Here is a 16,085-nt window from a genome sequence, read left to right as displayed (position 1 = left end):
GTTAACCATTCTCTTCTTAATCAATTATCCCCCTAATTTGCCCCATGTGGGATGCTTACCAAGTGTTCAGAGTAATGAGTCAGCCTTAGGCTACTCTCACTCTGTCACAGGGAGATGTTTGATAATCATTTTTGCTTTAAAGCTGATGAGGATTCAACACAGGACATCAAATGTTCTTTTCTATCAACATCCAAGGTAATCGGGACCTAAATTCTGCAGAAAGGTTTCTGTGGCATTCTTATACGTAGTAGACTAGAAATTGCTTCATTTAATTTTTTCTTCAAAAGCTGGATTTAAATCAATACAAAAGTGAAGAGAAAAAATACTGGCATTATCCCATGCCAACTGCCAGGTTTTCCGCATGCACTGGCTGTATTGAGAAGCAAGTGAAGTTGGAAGGCCCGGCAGTTCAGTGCAAGATAACTGGGTATTTCGATACCAAAGGAGGCAGTTAGGGGTGAGCAGTGGTGAGCCTAATTGTTGGGTATTTCCGCTAAATAGTGTGGTTTAAATTCTCAGCATTAGGATTTAGAGTGAGAATAGTAAGTGGCCCAATTATTTTTAAAAAGATTACTAGTACCCACAACTCCCCCTGGTTTCAGTTACAGTTGTAGATGCATGGAACTCCTGAAAAACACTAATGGGTATTTAGCATATCCAAAGAGTGCAGGGTCAAGCCCTAACTGAGTACATTGTTAGGTACAGCTGGGAGGCCCTGTAGTCTGATGAATAGGGCACAGGAATGTAAGGAGATTTAGGGCTAGTCTACACTTAAAATCCTACAGGGCCACTGTAATGCTTCAGCAAAAACACTACCTATGCTGATGGGAGGGGTTCTCCCGTTAGCATAGGTACTCCACCACCCCAAGAGGCAGCAGCTAGGTTGACAGGAGAATTCTTCTGTTGACTAGAGCAGTCTACATCAGGGGGTTAGGTCGATTTAACTGCATCATTCAGGAGCATGGATTTTTCATATCCCTGAGCAACAGTTAAACTGACAATTTCCTAGTGTAGATCAGGCCTTGGATTCTATTTTAGACTATCATGGATACATTGCATGCTCAGGGCAAGTCTCCACACTTCTGAGTTTCAGTTTTTCTTATCAGGAAAATGGGGCTAATGGTACTTTCTCTTCTTTAGAAAGCACTTGGGTTTCTATGGATGAAAATTATTATTCAAATGTTAATTGTGATTCTCTGAGATAGATAAAAGAATTCCCCGCATTTAGAAATCCCGTGTAATTAAAGCTCCCCATTCTTCTTTTCACATTAATCTTAGGAGAAAATAGATTGCAGCATCCAGAATGTTCAGCCCCCTATCATCAGTCATTAGCTTTCCCTTATTTCATCTGTCAGGTATGTTGTCTTTGTGTATATTCTACACTAATTCATGCTGCTTCAGAAACATGCTGGTAACATACCAGATTTTACATATCAGACCAATCTAAGCAAAGAAGGAATGTATTAGCACAATGGCTTCTGCTCAGTTAAACTTAAATTTTATCCTTTGCTTAACAATATCAATCTAATGACCATGCTCCTGAAATTGTTGCAGTAAAGTAGCTCAGTCAGGTGTCCTAGTTTACTATAATGTAAAAGATCCTGAATATTTTTAATGAAGCATTTATATTTCCAGGTCCATCTCTATATTGAAATCCATGGCAAATCTCTTCAGTCCCTGATATCTTTAGACAGCTCTTATTTGGGTACAGCAATGTCCCTTCTTTCTGCTTGTCTCTCCTACTCATCACATTGCTGTCCTTGCATTTATCCCTCCCAAGTTCTAAAATTACTAAGCCAGCTGATATGACTTTTAAAAAATAGATAGGGCTGTCATGGGGTGCATGCCAGTCACCGCTGGTCTGGTGCCCTCTCCTGATAGTTCTGGGGATTAGCACTTGCAGTCAAACACCCCCTTACACAGCTCACATGCTGCTGTTGGGTCTCTCACACAAGTCTGTAGCTTCTCTATCATCCCAGGAACCACAGCATCCTCTTGCTGACTCAGCCCTCCAGCCAAGAAACACAATGTTCCCCCCTTCCAAAGGGGCAAAGTCCCTTCTCCCTAACATTGCTAGGCATTCTTCCCTTCCATTGCCTCAGAACCACTTCCTCAATGGCTGATAAGAAAACCCAGGCCCATCTTATACTCTAGGCTCCAGTCCAGGGACACTCAGCTGTTCTGAACTTTCCTCTCTTAACCCTCATTGCTCCTTCCTTGAGCTGCTTCCCCTTTTCCCTCAGGGGGTACTAGCACCAAACCCCTCTTCCCATCAAATGGCTACTACCTACTTTCCTGTCATTTTCTCCAGCAATCCCCCTCTCATTCCCTAGCTGCTTTATACTGGCCTCGCCTGTTCCTGCCCAGCTGAACCAACTTCTAATTAGTGGCATGCTCCTACCTCCTCCAGGTGCTATTAATAGCCTGCCTGGCCACCTTAATTCCTTTCAGTCCTGTGTGAGGTGGTTATCCCATCACCAGGGATCAATTCCAATAGTTTGGCTCCATCTCTATGCCTATTGTTACTAACAACTTTTTACACCTGTCCGTTTCAAAGTGCTCACAATTTTGTACAGAGATGTAGTGAACCAGGGGTACAATCTTGGCCCCACTGACATCAACACTTCCATTGATTGCAGTGGTGCCAGGATTTTACTCTGTATGTTTTTAGGGTTAAGTTATGCCTCTGTACTGGGCTGTAGAGGAAGTGTAACATCTAAATGAGGTGCCTAGGGTCACTAGGCCTGATTCTCCACGGATTATCTGGTAGCATTTTACATTCCCTTTGCAGCGGTGTAAATGACCACACAAGGTGCAGTACAAGGGAAAACCAGATCCAGAGGGCCAATGTAAGGTTTAATACCACCTGAGCTGTTGGAGGAGAACAGCGAGAGGCTGCACATGATACACTTTAAATGGTACAGCTTTGCGCTCCCAATATAACACAGCTGTCCTGGTGCACAGAGGCTCTTCTCTACTAGGCCTGCCTGCTTTGAGGGCACTAGAATGCAGAAGCCAAACTATCTGCACTGGAGAAGGCCGGAGGAGGAAAAATGAGGGAGTTCCTTAGGCCCTGTCCTCTGCCCCTCTCCCAGCACACCAACCCCCAACAGTCAAGCATAATCTGACCCTTAGTATTTGGTCTCATTTATTTTCTGAGGACCTATGAAGTGTAATTAAAATAACTTAGGTCTGCCAGGAAGTGTGAGTTTTGGCTTGGTGGTTGTTCTGATTGAAAAACTGTACATGGCCTGAAGATACCAGGAGGGCTTATAGTATTTTTTTAGGTCTAAATACTGCTCCCCAGAGCTGTTTTGTCCATTGGCCTACTATTGTCATTCCTCATTTCACAAGATGTTCTGAATATCTAAATAAATGTGTTTTTTTTAAGCACGTCCTATGTATAACACCACCACCACCACCAAAATAGGAAAGTTAGGTAAGTTAGTATGATGTTCTGCTATAAAATATTGTATGGGAGAGAATTAAATCAACAAACGACTGGAAAAAAAGAAATCAAGGACCATATCCTGTAAGCCCTTGCTCAGTGAAGAGAGGCCTGCCTGCTGGCTCAGGCCCTCAATTTATAGTAGTTCTTTCTGTCCTATCAATTCTTTTTTCAAGTTTTGCTTTTTTAAAAAAGTTTCCTCTCCCTCCCTTTGCATGGAAAAGTATGTCCTGTTTTATCTTGTCTTTCATCAAACAAGTTAGTGCCTACCGGTGCCCTTTGGGTTGAGCTTTAAATCTATTTGGTTTTGCGATTGTGGAAAAAGGCTTATTGTAAATCCTCCTTCGAATGAGCTCATATCCTACTCTCTCTCCTTCTCCATGTGCCAGCTCGACATTTAATATTTGGCGAGGGCTGAACATTGCCAGGATTTGCAACTTGAAAGGAGAAGTAAGTGCCTCAAATTATTAACACCCCTAAACAGAGTAGCCCTTAATCTGAAAACACAGGAATTGCCAAACTGATCTAGCTAATCTGGCATTTTGTCTCTGAGAGGGGCCTACAATGGCTGTTTTAAGGACTGCTTGAGTTGAGAGATGATGCTCAGAAGAGAACTAACTGATCCTAAGGTTCTCATCAACTAAAGTCAAGTGAACACAGACCAGGCCAGGTCATTAGAATTCTTATGGCAGCAGTGCAATAATGCTATGTTGCTTTGGGAGCAGTACAGAGGTAGCAATAAATGGTAAAATATTCACATATCCTATGAAAAAGGCTTAAGGGCCAAATTCAGAGGCCTTAGGTTAAACTTTGGCAAGGGGAGTCTAACTAGACCATTTTCATCATTGGTGTAATTCCATTGGCTGGAAAGCAAATGTAAGTAGGTGTAACACTGTCTCTTTCAGCCCATTGGAGATATCATGAAAAACATAAAAGTAACAAAAAAATTGACATTAGCTCCCTCCTATAATTTCATAGTTATATCTACTTAGATTTACATTCACTGATGTGTAAATTATACGGCTTCCAGATCTGAGTTTCACTGAAAGGGCTAAATTAGTCCATGGCTTCAAGGGATGAATTTGGCCTCAGATATTCACCTTTCTGGAATATAACAATTTACTCATTTAAATGCAAGGCTCTGAACTTGGAAGGAAAAATCAAACATTTTCTTTTTACTTGGTGATGGTTGAGCTCAAGACAAATATTCCAACAGTAATAGCTTATACATCACAACCACTCTTCCAGAGCCTGTTTATCTTGTTGAGGCTGTTTCTCCGACCAGACCCATATTTTCACACTGGGGGGACAGACACCCCCTTTTTTATTTACATTTTCTAATAGCCTGTTGTCATTTAGGCTTGCAAGAGAGCTACCTTTGCTTTGAAGACTGTGTGAATTTCTACACAGATGGAACAAGCCAGCAAGAATATTTGTTTTTGTTTGTTTATTTGTTTTTAATGGAGAGAGAATGGCATTTGGAAATGTGTGAGGCAGAAAAGCCAATACTCAGAAGTTGGTTTCAAATTTGGTCCAGAACAATTTAAATGATTTGGCAATAAGTAAATTAGAAATAGAGATAAGACTCATTTGGATTGAGGCTTCTGGTGGAACCCATAGAACAACAGAGGCACGCAGTAAAGTTTGAGTTTAAATTCAGATTTGTACTTCCTCAAATTTCAGCTCCAGGATTTTGCTTTGGACCTAACTCCAATACAACTGTGCAATTATGAACATTGAGGCTGGAATCAGACCTGAATATTCAAGCCTCAATCTCTCTTTTGGGATGGACTTAAAACTCTGGATCGGAACTTGGAAGTGTTTGAAAATTCAGATCTGAATTTTGTAACATGGGCTCATCTGTAGTTATGGGGCAAAAAAGATCTTGAATGCTCACCAACAAACAAACAAAAAACAGGTGGAACACTTTGCACAAGGTGTCCTGGCTTCTTGCAAGGACTGAGATCTTGGAAGGCTCAGCTCAAGAAGACAGCTAAGTAAATGGACAGAGCTGCTAAGTGCTGAGCCTTTTTGAAAACAAGGTCCTACATGTCTGTATACAGCAATAGACAAACCACTGCAGGAATGGGTGGCTTATACTGTTAAAAGCAAGTGAAAAAGAGTGCTGACTTAACTCTTTCAGCCAAAAGAAGCTTGTTTGAGATTTTCCACATGCTGACTTCCATCCTATTAAAGCCAGTGGCAGTTTTGCCATTATCTTTGAAGGGAGAATGATCACGCTAATTGATTTAAGCACAACTTTACCTATAACTATGCTAATATCCTTGACTGCCTCTGGACATATGACTATGATGAAACAGCAAAAACCAAAACAACAGCTAAGATGAAGAATCAAGTTTTTTAAAAATAAAATTGAACTATTGCTCATCAAAGTTGTCATAAGATACAGAGTTTGTTTAACCCAATATTGCAGCATAGTACATAGAGTGCATGTACATTTTATATTGTAATTGTTTCTCCTTATAAAAGTCTGTTCATAACTACAAGAAACACAAATTATAATGAGTTTCATTTTACATTGCTTGACATTTGAGTGCTTCGTATTTCAATCTGAATATTGCCTGAAAGCTTTTGATATTTGCACATTCAGAAATGCAGTGTGACCTCAGTGGGTGTCTTAAAACCAGACCATGTGAAAGTTCAATCAATTATCCTTCTGCCAAATCATGGGACTAACAAGATTTAGTAAGGCATGCCTATTAGGTGAGTATTGTTAACTATGTCTATACCATGATCATCTCATCATCACAATTGCCTTTGAAGAAAGACATAGGAGGACCCTTCTAAGAAAAAATGCTTGTGAATAATTGCTTCCTATGCATTCCGTGGTAAACAAATACAAACAACACAAAACTATCAGAGGAGGTCAGTTGTACACAAATAAGGCCGGAATTGACAATCAGCTGTATTCTCTTTTAAACTTCTTATTCAGTTTACAGTACAAAAAACCAACAGCAACAAAACTATGTGCACACATAACAAAGCACGAACGGGCCCGGATCCTTAGAAATCACTATGAAGAAGCTGCTAGGCAACGCAAATCTTCATCAACTGTGCAACAGATATTCATGAGATTGCTGCAATATAAGCTCTGTGAAATGGATCTTTGCAAGGGTATATGGCAGGTACCTTACCAAGAGCTTGTCCTAAGACAACTCATGTAATCAATTGGCTATAGTCATGGGGAAATTCTTTCCATAATGGTTATAAAAACCACAAGAACTAAAATAGCTGAATTGAAATACAACACTTAGTAAAATATGACTGATGCTGAGGACCTCATTGGTATTACGGTGCGTACTGGTTGGGGGACGAGGATGTGCTCTTCCAGCTTGCATTTGGATCAGTTTGAACTTGTTACTAGTCTTAAAATAGCAGTTCAATAAATTAGGAAGATCTGACAGTAGGGACATGGTTGATGTAAGACTCTTATTTAACAAAATATATTCCTTATCTTTGTTATCAACATAGATTGTTTGAAGTGTCAGATTTTAAAAAAGAAAATCAAGTTTACTTGTACTTATTTCTTCTGTTTGCTTGCTTTTTGCGTTACATTGAGCTTGGATAATAAGAATCAGTGAGTCAAGCTCACTTTCTTGTTTTCATGTACAATGCTACAGAGTTTGCAGAGAAATATTACAGAGGAATATTTTAAAAATCTTTTCTTTGAAAGGTTTTAAAGATCATAAATGTGTCTATTCATGTTCAGTTTTGAGAAAAACATTTTAAAAGAATGACACTTATCCTCAATTCTGTCATACTAATGGAAAACGGGTAAAGAGAGTGGAGAATCAGGCCCCCAAACCTAAGTTTCTCTTTATTCAGCAGCATCACTTTAAGGGTGAATCTGTATACATTATGCATAACTGTTCACTTTGCTGTCATAAAAGGTGTGTGGGGAGGGGGCTGCTTTTCAGTTCATGGGAAGAAGGAATGTGTGTTAAAGGAAACTTCAATAGAGGTTGGCAACAGGAATATACTTCTTACCATTTCTATATGATGAAGGGGAAAAAGCTTTAAATTGCCCCATCTAGTGGTCAACAAGAAATGTTCTGAACAGGCTCCTCAGAGGAACACAGTGCTGTTAGGCTGTTGATCAGCTACTATAATCATTAACTGAAAGACACAACACTGGTGAATGAGACAGAAAATAAAAGAAGGGAATAGAGGTAGCAATAAATATACTCTACATTCGATTTTAGTTTTGCATCAAGGTTGCAAGGCTAATATTCCTATAGCAGAGAAAGTAAGAGTCAGTAGGTCTACCACAGTAACCAGTTTAGTAGAAAGCAATGAATCCTGTCACATAACAGTACTGCAGTGCTTTAAAAATACTGCTCAACCACTCTTCTTTGTTGCAGCATACTATTTACCATGCGGATTCAATGTAACCATGAAATTTGATGCATTTTGGGGAATGGTAAGCTGAACTATTATGTAAATATGCAGCAAAGTACGTTTGGATTGGATTTTAGCTGTCATTTATTTTTCCACATCCCAATCAAATAATGTGCAGTATGTATTTGCAGGCATTGCTGTGTGTCTTGCTTAGGAAAAGACTGAGAATCTGAATGAGGGAGAGGAAACAAATTAGCAGCTTAATTCTGTTCTCCCAGCAGTACAAGTCAGGAGTAGTGTCTTTTTCACATCTCTGTACATTACATATACTACTGCAAGGTTGAAGCTCATCTGTGCAAGAGACAGAGTATTCTTGGGGGCTGGTCTTGACCCGTACAGGAAGTTGAAACTGCTTCAAAGCGCGCCATCTACCAGACCAGTGCATGGGCACTTCTTCAACTTTCATAAACAAACAAACCAAAGAGGAAAAAATACACAGAACCCACCCACAATTTTCTGCTTGGGAACAGGAATGGAGCAAGAACCACATGGGACAGCTGATAGTCACTTTGCTTAACATGTTGTCCAGAGGATGTTCAGTAACCATGGTGATGGGAGCAGTGTAAGCACCGGAATAGAATAGAAAAGGGATAATGTTTTATTTAACCATAACCTTCTTTAGTAGCTTCTTGACTAAGTGCTATATTTTATACACTTGGGCCAAGTCTACACACTTACCCGAAAATTCGGTGGCGTCTCCATTGCACGAACAGGAAATATGTTCCCGTTGACACAGCGCTACACTACTTGAGCGGGTGGTTTTAGTGCCTTGGCTTCCTGATCGATTGAGCGGGTCTTTACTGACTGCTCAATCGATCCAGAAAGATTGATCTGATGGTGGCAAATTTGCCGTCGTCAGTGTGTACATAGCCTCAGTAAAACAGGATATTGTTATAGGTAGTTAAAACTCAGGTGGTTTTGCAAAACTGCAATTAGGGATGGTTCACAGCTAGGTCCCATTTTACCTGCATGCCCAGGGGGCCTAATTCAATACTTTTGTCCAGATTGGTCAGCAAAGTCTCAGCTTAAGTCATTGCATTCTGCATTCATTCTAAAAGTCCCTATAAAGGACTCAGCTATATCCCAGGCAGACAGCAACTTGGTAAGTCAGAGGTATGAGGGCTGTTTCTCATGGAGGTGGCCATCGCCCCTTGCACATAATCCATCTGCAGTCCATTGCGAAGCAACCAACGTCCAATTGCAGCTCGTCAAAAATGTCTCCCCAGAGGTCTTGGCCATAAATTAGTGGCATGTGCCCAGATGTATTAGAGGTCAAGTTGTACTGCATACAATCAGCCCACCTCCATGTCAATCTAGCAACATGGGCCTGCCAACTCACTGTCCCTGCTGAGTAAATGTGTACACCCTCCAACGGCAATCCTGACAGAGAATGAGGGTAAATAGGCAGGGAACATCTGCCTTTATCCTCTTATGGGTACTAGACTGAAATCAGTCCTTTGTGATGGCCTGTACATGGTGAAAAATAGCATCATTGCAGAGCACATTATCACCTTCACATCAGGGAAGCCGTTATTGTTAGCTGTCTCATCTCTTCCCTGCAGGAGAGACATGAGACAGATGTGCATTATATGTGTATCAGAGCTCAAACCATCTTTTCTGGGCCAGGAGATCCAACAACTAACTGGTGGTGCAGGCAGAACACTCACCCATCACTCAGGTCCAGCCTTTTTTCCCACCTGTACCAGACAAGAGCACTGGCTTCTGAATGAGGGAATGCCTAATAAGGTACATAGCCAGGTTTTGAATTTGGAAGTGAATTTACTCCACATAGCCCTGCTTATTTGACATGGAAGTTCAAGCACTTGGTGTCTGAAACTGACATATTGAACTTAGGATGCGCAGAATGACTTTGACAGCAACTAAGTAGTTAATGAATTTTGTTATTACTTGGTTTGGCTGATTTTCTTCTTTGAGCCAGTCCTTTAAACAGGGTTTGTTTCACTAAGATAATCCATTAAATACAAGGCTTGGCTTGGGGAATCCTTCCAAATTTTGGATTCTTGGCAGCATAGTGCTTCCACTGACAAACCAAATTAGCTGAAGCCCAAGTACTAAATCTTTTGAAAGATAAAACTGTAGGGATTACTCTAATGTATTCACAGTGTTCCTGTCCTTTAAGTGATCTCAATGAGAAGATCACTGGAAAATGTGATGAAGCAAGAAGAGGATGATCAAAAATCCAGCAAGAGTAACTCCGCCAATCCTTATTCAGGTGTAGTGATGTCAGAGGCGGCTGCGGCTGTGTCTAACTGTTAACTCAGGAAGAGTACATGTCACATTTCATAACTCCAAGGGATAGGGTCACGGACTACTTTGCCTCATACCTGTCCTCCCTAGAGATGGATCTGAGCTGCAGAGTTCAGCTCCTGATCGTAACTTCCCTGAGGTCCCCTTCCCTAATCTGCACTGTTTCACTTTTAACAGCTGACTTCAAGGGCCCCACTTCTTGCACAAGAGCCTGCAAAAGAGAGTCTAGAAACAGAGGTACTGGGAAAAGACCTTAGCTGTAAAGCTTCCTGAGCCTCTAAAGAGCAGCAGCTATTATACAACATGTGATGGATCTCATACATGTGCTTTAATTTCTCAGAAAAATTTCATTTCCATTTCTTAGTTCTATTGCAATGTGCTTTAAAGCTGCTTTTGAGTAGTTTACAACCACATCTTACCCTGCATGCAAAATGACTTCTGTTATTGCTTTTCCTTAAAAACAAAACAAAAGCACAGGATTGCCTACATCAGGAGGCTGGGAGCCAGTCTTTGATCCACACATAGTCAATACACATCATGTTCTGCTCAGTTGGCTTGTTGCTACTTTATGCTCTTCTTTTTTGTGATGTGTTATAATGGCATTGTATTTTAGGTGTGTGTAGCTTCCCAACAACTTCAAGCAGGAGTGGTGGAGATGGCTAAGTAGTAAAAGAAAGTGGGGAGGAAGGACAAACAAATAAATCACATCAGTTAAAACAACACAGTATTGAACAGAGAAAAGTCCCACTGATCTAATAAGAAAACTACAAGCCGTTAATAACAGCAACAAAAGTAATATCATAGTTATTCCTCTATTTAATGGAGTCACATCTGGAAAAAGTTTAAAGAATCATTGAAATTAGAGATGAAAAAACCATCTAGCCCCTATGCCTGCCTGCATAAAGGTGTTCTCTATAGTAGGTTTACTTTTTGCATTTGAGAAGAATTTTGAGTCAGATTCTCTGCTGTAGCAGACGTTTTGAGCTACCGTTGTATTCCCTCAGTTCTGAGACAGTGCATGCAGCACTATTCCCCTGAGTATTGCTATAACTTGTACCAACCGCGGATCTTTGGCGGACAGACACACCCCAGCCTGCCCCATTATACTGGCACTGCTATGCTGTTTGAGGAATCCCCCATCTCCCAGGGAGGGAAGAATTGTCCAGGGGAAAAAAATCAACTTCGCATTGGGTGGTTGGCACTAAGCAGAGCCTGAAGTCTGGCCTTTTATGTTTTCAATAGATACAAAAGGCTGGCGTGAAGATGACTGTACAGCAGGTTTTGAATGAAACTGGAATACAGCGTTATTCTCCGTCACAGACATGACTATACAGCGCAAATTAAATCTTTTAAAGAGAGAGCAAGTCTGACAACTTTTGGTCTGTTTTCTTTTCATAGCAACAAGATCATAGATGAGGAAGCAAGTCTCCTATATAGAGAGATTCTACTAGTAGTAATCATAAAGAGAGGAGGGGAGTACTAAGGGGAATGAGGGGGAATGTTTATGTAAAGAAGACAGCATTACACAAAGGTGCAGGTGTGATCTGTGCTCACATATGAAATTGGAAGTTTAAAGACTGGTTTATGCCCTGGCTACCCCAGTATTAATGTGCGAATGGGAAGAGCGTGCAGGGAACCTTCCCCAAGCAGGGGCTGAACACAATTCCAGGCAAGTGTATGTGTGGAGGTAAACGAGTCAGTTCATAGGAGGCAAAGGAGGGACAGAGAGGTGCCTGGGCTATGGCGTACCTTGAATGGCGTATGTGTTTCAGAGTGGCTTTCTCCCTGCATGCATTGTAGCATAGGGCCAGATCCTCAAAAAGTATTTAGGTGCCTAACTCCAGTCGATTTCCATGCAAGTTAGGTTACCTTTGGAAATCTGGGTCACAGTGGTCTCCCAGAGCTTCTACTGGGGGCTGTGTATCTCTGCATTATATCCAACACAGGGTAGGGTCTATATAAGGTAAACCACATACAACTGTTTAACTCTACTAGTTATCATAGAATCATAGAATATTAGAGTTGGAAGGGACCTCAGGAGGTCATCTAGTCCAACCCACTGCTCAAAGCAGGACTAACCTCAGCTATATCATCCCAGCCAGGGCTTTGTCAAGCCTCAGCTTAAAAACCTCTAAAGATGGAGATTCCACCACCTCCCTGCGTAACCCATTCCAGTGCTTCACCACCCTCCTAGTGAAAAACTTTTTCCTAATGTCCAACCTAGACCTCCCGCCCTGCAACTTGAGACTGTTGCTCCTTGTTCTGTCATCTGCCACCACTGAGAACAGCCTAGTCCCATCCTCCCTGGAACCCCCTTTCAGGTAGTTAAAGGCTGCTATCAAATCCCACCTCATTCTTCTCTTTTGCAAACTAAACAAGCCCAGTTTCCTTAGCCTCTCCTCATAAGTCCTGTGCTCCAGCCCCCTAATCATTTTTGTTGCCCTCCGCTGTACTCTCTCCAACTTGTCTACATCCTTTTTGTAGTGGGGGGGCCCAGAACTGGACACAATGCGGGCTCACCAATGCCTAATAGAGGGGAATAATCACTTCCCATGACCTGCTGGCAATGCTCCTCCTAATGCAGCCCAATATACTATTAGCCTTCTTGACAACCAGGGCACTCTGCTGACTCATATCCAGCTTTTTATCCACTGTTACCCCCAGGTCCTTTTCTGCAGAACTGCTGCCTAGCTCGTTGGTCCCCAGTCTATAGCTGTGCATGGGATTCTTCCTTCCTAAGTGGAGGACTCTGCACTTTTCTTTGTTGAACCTCATTAAGTTTCTTTTGGCCCAATCCTCCAGTTTGTTTAGGTCCTTCTGTATCCTATTCCTACCTTCCAGGGTATCTGCCACTCCCCCCAGCTTAGTGTCATCCGCAAACTTGCTGAGCGTGCAATCTACCCCATCTTCCAGATCATTAATGAAGATGAACAAAACCGGTCCCAGGACCAACCCCTGGGGCATGCCGCTTGTGACCAGTTGCCAGCTAGACATGGAGCCATTGATCACTACTCGTTGAGCCCTATGCTCTAGCCAGTTCTCTATCCATTTTATAGTCCATTCATCCAACCCATACTTCTTTAACTTGCTGATAAGAATACTGTGAGAGACCGTATCAAAAGCTTTGCTAAAGTCAAGGTATATCACATCTATCGCCTTCCCTACATCCACAGAGCCAGTCACCTCATCATAGAAAGCAATCAGGTTGGTCAGGCATGACTTTCCCTTGGTGAATCCGTGTTGACTGTTTCTGATCACCTTCCTCTCTTAAAATGGATTCCTTAAGGACATGCTCCATGATTTTTCCAGGGATTGAAGTGAGGCTGACCGGTCTGTAGTTCCCTGGATCCTCTTTCCTCCCTTTTTTGAAGATGGGCACTATATTTGCTTTTTTCCAGTCCTCAGGGACCTCCCCTGTTGCCACGAGCTTTCAAAGATAATAGCCAATGGCTCTGAAATCACCTCAGCCAACTCCCTCAGCACCCTCGGGTGTATTGCATCCGGCCCCATGGACTTGTGTATGTCCAATCTTTCTAAATAGTTATGGTGCAGCCTTCCAGCAAGCCAGCAGTACACAATATCAGATCAACATTCTCAAGCGGGATCCGTTCAAATGGATTAACCGCAGAGTTTCTAAAAGCGAACGCAAACACTAAGAGGCAGGATTAGATAGAACTTCCACATCAGCGTTAGAAAAAAAGACTTCTTACAAGGCTGCCAAGTCTGGGCAAGAACAAACCACATGAAATGAAGACACCATGCTGATTAGCACTCTTTACTACCCTATATGGATAATCACTTGGCCCCAAGCTAAATGTGGACCGGAATCCTGAGGGGGAAGAAGACCTTTTTTGAACCTATAGACAGAGGTTACCTCTAGTGGGAGCAAAAATATTTAATTTAGAATTTCCTCTTCATCTGTGTATTCCAAATCTCTTTAGACCATTTGTGTTGTATATTAGCTACATTCTTATTTATATGGGGTTAAGATCAACAGTTTATAGCGAATCCTAGGTCATAAATTAGTAAATGATTTCTCGGGAATCAATAGAATAATCCTTTAGCTCATTAACTTTATTAACTGTACAACACTACTCTGGAGAACCTGAGAAAGTACAATTATTGGCAATAGAATAATTCTTACACATGGCCTTAAAATATCAGAGCTTTCTATCACTGCATTTTGCCTGAAGCCATACCACATTATACTGTAAGTCTTCCAGATGGTACAAGAGCTGCAATTAGGCCAGATCATAAAGTGTTTGCCAGCCAAAAATGTTCTTGAATTGCAACAATGCACATTAATTACCTTCTGATAATGTTTAGACTCCTGAAATTTTTTAACTCTCTTCAGATTGTCAAACAGAACAAATACAGACAAGATTCATGCTTTTGATCCAGAGCTTGGTTAAACATAAGGTCAGACTAGATGATCTAATGCTCCTTTCTAACCTAAACAACCTGTGAACATTTCTTTTCCTACTTCCTATTTCAGCTATGTTTTACTGACAGGTAGCAGCTGGATCCACTGGGACACATCTTCCTGGGCTTGATTTTGCATCTCACCTGGAGAGCCCATGAGTGTTTTATCTGTGTAGTTGTTTACCTTTCTATTAAGCAAAAGGCCTAGTTTCTTTCCTTGGTGGGTAGTTCATCCTCCAGCTAAACCATTAAACTCCATCTATTTGGGGGGTAACCGTGTCCCAAACCTTCTCCTAATCTCTTTCTCTGGGTCACAGTTCTTCCTCAGCATCTGTCAATCTTCTCCATCATACCACACAAGTGCCTCCTATTGGTCATTCAGAGAGCAAGGGAAGCTCATACCTTTCCACTTCCACAAGTCTTGGTGCCTCAAGAATGAAGCAAGGGCAGGTCTGACGACTAGCTTGCCCCGCTGAGAATATTTCCTTTGCTAGGCCACATGCACGCACGCACACTTCCCAGGCCCTTTGACAGGAGCGAGGCAGAAAACCTTCTCCTTTCCTAGTCGCTCTCTTTGTAAGCAGGGGAATGATCCCGCTATTGTGTAGAACTTTCCAGGCTCATACATTACCCCGGTGGAACTGGCTAACAAAGGGATCTGAGTCCTTGCCCCAACTCCCTTTACTCAGAGGCCTGCCTGACCTCGAGGGCTCCCCTTCCATTCTACTGTGTGGCAGGGTCCCTGTAACCCCAATAAGGATGGGCCCAGGATTCTTGGGAGGCTAGACCCTCAATCTTGTCATGGTCATTTAGGGCAGGGGCTTGGGTGTCCCCACTCTAGGGGGCTCTCTCCACACTGGACGCTTCCCTGACCCACTGATCACTGCATACAGTTCAAAGCAGATACAATTTATTAAACAACAATCAATTAAAAAAATAAAAGAGGAGACATGTTAAAGGAAAACACCCAACGCCGCCCCCTGGCCTGGGGCCACCACACACAGCGTCTCTGGGGCGTGAGGGACATTCACAGTCTGTGTCTTACACATTGCAGGCCCCCTGCCTGGCTGTACTGCAGGGATACAGAGAGTCAGGCATGTGCTCTTTCAGTGGCCACAGGCCCCCAGGCCTAAGGGACAGGGCCCTTCTCCCCAGTGCCTGGATCACAATCCCCTCCAAGGTCTCTTGGCTGGTGGCATCTCCTCAGCTGCTCACCACACCCAGCTCCAGCCCCACTCTGCTTCAGTGCAACTCGGCTCTGCTCCGCTCTCTGGGACACTCCTCGGGCCCCTCTGGTTCTGCTGCTATGGGTCAGCTCAGCTCGGCTCTCTGAGTTTCTCCTCTGGCCTCCGCATGCAGCTCCAGACGGCTCCAGCCCTAGCCCCAGCCCTGCTCTTCTTGGCTCTCTGGCTGCTCCTCTGGTTCTGCTGCTGTGGCCCTGCTCAGCTCAGCTCCCTGGTCTGGGCTTCTTTCTCTCATCTCCCAGATGCTGGCTGCTCTGTCCTTAGCTCGGCCATGCTCTCTGCCC

At 42.6% G+C, this 16,085-nt stretch overlaps 1 long non-coding RNA gene across 1 annotated transcript; it reads left to right on the top strand.

Annotated features, from left to right (window-relative positions):
* Positions 1-109: 109 nt before the first annotated feature.
* On the top strand, positions 110-11,506 carry LOC137156663 (uncharacterized). Its single transcript, XR_010920847.1, has 3 exons — positions 110-195; positions 3,838-3,898; positions 11,378-11,506. It is a non-coding gene; the product is annotated as an uncharacterized lncRNA (long non-coding RNA).
* The last annotated feature ends 4,579 nt before the right edge of the window (positions 11,507-16,085 follow it).

This window comes from Emydura macquarii, unplaced genomic scaffold (genome assembly GCF_026122565.2).
Source record: "Emydura macquarii macquarii isolate MOO-44397 ecotype Brisbane River unplaced genomic scaffold, CSIRO-AGI_Emac_v2 contig_302, whole genome shotgun sequence".
Classification (NCBI taxonomy): domain Eukaryota; kingdom Metazoa; phylum Chordata; order Testudines; family Chelidae; genus Emydura; species Emydura macquarii.
This window is presented reverse-complemented; position numbering and strand designations above follow the sequence as displayed.